The sequence below is a fragment of the Prunus mume genome, linkage group LG5 (genome assembly GCF_029339155.1).
Source record: "Prunus mume cultivar Tortuosa linkage group LG5, ASM2933915v1, whole genome shotgun sequence".
In the NCBI taxonomy this organism is placed as follows: domain Eukaryota; kingdom Viridiplantae; phylum Streptophyta; class Magnoliopsida; order Rosales; family Rosaceae; genus Prunus; species Prunus mume.
This window is the reverse complement of record NC_142702.1, coordinates 19,324,773-19,329,489: the sequence shown is the minus strand read 5'-3', so window position 1 is coordinate 19,329,489 and position 4,717 is coordinate 19,324,773.

Here is a 4,717-nt window from a genome sequence, read left to right as displayed (position 1 = left end):
GGTTATATACTCTTTTTTTCTTCAACCAATTTTTGTCCCACTAGGTTTTACTGGCAAGGTTTTTAACGAAACATATTCCATACATGGTGGTCACACATTTAGAAACAATGTAGAATATCATGATGAAAGTGTTGTGGAAGTGGAATCCACATATTGGAAGACATGATTGCACATTCACGGGAAGCGAAGAGACTTTGCCTATAAGTGGACTTCCTCCCTTCATTGTAAGATACATAAAAAAGATTCAATAAAATATCAAATTCCTATGCTTTCTCTATGTCTCAATTCTCTCTACAATCTTTTAATTTTATAACATAACGGCTATTTTATCTTTTATTTTTCAATTAATTCAAGAACGATCTTTGTACTCCCTTGTTTCCTTCTTCGACTCTTTTCTCTAGTCTACTTCACAAATTAATAACGCGGCTTATAATTTTTTTCTTCTAATTTATTTAAACTTGCTTGTTATTCTATTCACAGTTCACAAACTCGCTATGTTATCTCTACTATTCTCACTCTGTCTCTCCATCCAAATCTTTGCAATTCTGCAATCTCTCTTCCTCAAATCAAGAAGCAGAAACAACTCTCTTCTCCTTCTGCCCATCAAATCTTTCCACCAAATCAAAAGTTCTAAACTTGGAAACCATGTCAAAGATCATCCCAAAGAAAAGACTTCTCAATTGCATCCCATAAGAGGAACCAGAAGAATAATCACCAACTGCTCTATGTTCATTTTGAAGGTAAAAGAAGATGGGAACCATGTGGATGGATTGTTCTTTTGGTTCCTCTTCCGGGATATAGTTGAGAAGTCTTTTCTTTGGGATGATCTTGGACATGGTTTCAAAGTTTAGAACTTTTGATTTGGTGGGAAGATTTGATGGGTAGAAGGAGAAGAGAATTGCTTCTACTTCTTGATTTGGGGAGGAGAGAGATTGAAGGATTGCAAAGATTCAGATGGAGAGACAGAGTGAGAACAGTAGAGAGAACATAGCGAGTTCGTGAACTGTGAATAGAATAGCAAGCAAGTTTAAATAAACCAGAAGAAAAAAATTATAGCCGTTATTGAATTTGTGAAGTAGACTAGAGAAAAGAGTCGAAGAAGGAAACAACGGAGAACATAGATCGTTCTTGAATTAATTGAAAAATAAAAGATAAAATAGCCGTTATGTTATAAAATTAAAAGATTGTTTGGGGCCAGCTTTTATGCTAGTCACATATTTTTGCAATTATGAACAAAATGAAATTGAGAACATTTATGTTTCTGAAAAAGAAAATTGCCATTGTTCTTTTGAATTCAGTGAAAAACTTACATTGTCCATACTTGTCTTCTACATGTTTTTTAGTTTAGCTTCTTTTTTTTTTCACCTACCTTGATATCCCTGAAGATAAATTTGTGAAGTGGAACAGGTTTTTTTAGGTGCGATTAAGCAATACGTATGTCTATCGCTGTTGAAGAACAGTGCTTTGTAGGAGGAAGAGAAATAAAGCAAAAAATAAATGGACACTAGTTTCTTTGAAGAATAGGTTCTTTCATATAATTCAGCACCACTACAAATAACAATGATAAAGGACCTATATAAAGACTTCTCTTATCATAACTGATTAACCCACTTTTATATCTTAGACTCTTCATCAACCCACTAACTCATAAAATTGACAATTTATTCAATTCATTAATACATGAACTTATTAAATCATAGATTAAGAAAAGACTCAACATATTGAAACTTCTTAAATGCAATAAGGATGCATGTTTGGTTTAATTCTCCAACAATGCCTCCCGTAAACCAAACTTGCTTCTAGCTCCCAATCTGGCAACATATCTTTTGTAAATGTGTCCACCAAGAGGTTTTGTAAACACATCAGCCATTTGTTCATCTGTCTTGCAATACTCCACATGAATAACACCTTCATTGACAAGCTCTCTCAGAAAATGATAACGAATACAAATGTGCTTCGTTCACCATGTAAAACTGGATCTTTTGAAACTGAAATTGCTGACTTATTATCACAAAAACAAACTTGTGGGACCTTTTTGCTCGTGCTTAAGACTTTCCAAAATTCCTAGTAACCACAGAATTTGACATCCTGCATAAGAAGCAACAATGTATTCTGCTTCCGTTGTAGAGAGAGCCACAATAGGTTGCTTCTTAGAACTCCAAGAAAAAACACCACTTCCAAGATTAGAAACGTAACCATAGGTACTTTTGCAATCATCAACACTTCCTGCCAAGTCACTATCAGTATAACCAACAAGATTAATAGGAATATTTGCTTCATAAAAAATACCATAATCAACGGTCCCTTTGACATATCGCAAAATTCTCTTTGCAACCTCCCAATGATTGGAATATAGCTTTTCCATAAATCTGCTCACCAAACTTACTAAAAACATGATGTCTGGCCTTGTGTCAGTTAAATACATCAGATTTCCAACCAAACTTCGAAACATTGTAGAGTTCACAAGTTTTCCTTTACCATCTTTGCTCAATTTTAAGCCTGTAACACATGGAGTTGAGACTGGATTTGCATTCTCCATTCGAAACTTCTTCAAAACTTCCTTCGCATAACTCTCTTGTGAAATGAAAATTCCTTTTTTGGACTGATAAACTTCTATACCAAGAAAATGATGCAGTTCTCCTAAATCTGTCATCTCAAATTCTCTCATCATGGAGAGCTTGTACTCATTCAACATATCAAGATTATTTCCGGTAAAAATCAGATCATCAACGTAAAGACTTACAATCATGAAGCTTCCTTACGAATTGTTTTTAATATAGAGAGTATGCTCATATGGACATTTCTGAAAACCATTCTTCTCAAAATATGAATTGATGCGGCTGTACCAAGCTCTAGGTGACTGCTTAAGACCATATAAGGCCTTTCTCAACTTGAAAACTTTTTTCTCTTCTCCTCTCTTTACATATCCAGGTGGTTGCTCCAAGTAAACTTCTTCATTAAGAACACCATTCAAAAACGCAAACTTCACATCCATTTGAAACACCTTCCAATTATTATACGCTGCAAGAGAAATGATTAAACGAACGGTGTCAAGCCTAGAAACAGAAGCAAATACCTCAGTATAATCTTCTCCTTCTTTTTGTTTGTATCCCTTCTCCACAAGCCTCGCTTTGTATTTATTTATGGACCCATCTGGATTCATCTTTGTTTTGTACACTCATTTCACACCAATAGGATCTTTGTGCTCTGGCAAATCTGTGAGCTCCCATGTATCATTTTTTTTTCAATGGCTTTTATTTCTTCATCCATAGCTCTCTTCCATTTTTCTTCTTTGGATGCATCATCAAAAGAAATTGGGTCTTCTCCTGCAAAGAAAGCAAAATATACAGCTTCATTCGGCAAATCTACATGCCGGGCAGATTCATAAATTTCTTCTAAACTTCTCATCTTTATCGGAGTTTGGGAAGGGCCTTCACTGCCATTTGTTGCTGGTCTTGGAGAACTTTGGGAAGAGTCATTGGTAGAGTGACAATAATCATTACTATCATCTTGAAGAGTTGATGCTGCACCATGATCATAAAAATCAGAGTATTCATCAAATCGAACATCTTGACTCAGCAAGAATTTCTTTGTCTTTGGATTGTATAGCTTGTAGGCCTTGCTTCTTTCACTCCTTAAATCTACGTCCTCGTTTACCCTAGAGGATGAAGGGCACGAGACTTCCTGCCAAAATTTCGGCAGAGTCTCCCCTATAAATTGAACATTTCCCCAAAATTTCCACCTGCATAAAACACATTTATAACCCAACCGGCAGCACGCACAATGTAATCTCATGCAATTTACATAAATGGCCTCCGGCCTTCAAATGATTCTAGCAGAACTGCCCACAATGTTTTTAAAATAACTTAATGCATCAAACATGCATATACCAAATTCAAAATCTAATTACGCACACCTTCACTCACTTAGTCCCCGGGACAAGCCTCAATTCAACCAAGTTTTGGGACCAACAACGAGGTCCAAACCAATCCCAATAAGACCACCTAAGTGGGGTCTAATCTGTGGCTGCACCTAGTAACTTCAGGCTGCCTACGCACCTACAAAGGGATCAAGCCACACGTAGCTCTTTCAGTATCTATCTATCCTGGCTCCTAATAACAAATAAACCATTACCGCCACACGAATACATATTCTAGGATTTATCCATCACAACTCACCAACCACAATCACAATATCACCCTTCATACGACGGGACGCACCCGGCCTCGTATGGGGCCTGTCAACACGCCGGCTAATCCAAAGACGCGCGGCGACTCACCACCGGGCCTGCTACATTCTCACCACCCTCACACAATCACATCTCCTCATACGCCGGACGCACCCGCCACGATGGGGTCCGCCAACACGCCGCTAATCCAAAGACGCTGCGACTCACACCGGGCCTCGCTACATTCTTACCACCACACAACCATATCTCCTCATACGCCGGACGCACCCGCCACGATGGGTCCGCAACACGCCGGCTAATCCAAAGACGCGTGCGACCTCACACCGGGCCTCGCTACATTCTCACCAGCCTCACACAACCATATTATGGGGGGGGTACGTGGGGTAGTGCGTATAACACTATAAGCTAACATTCAATCGCTTTATTTACTTTTAAACATCCACACAATTGAAATATATAATTCTAATTTCTAATCTTATATAAACCTCAACCAATAATGCATTCCATAAACTCCCCCATTTAAATTCA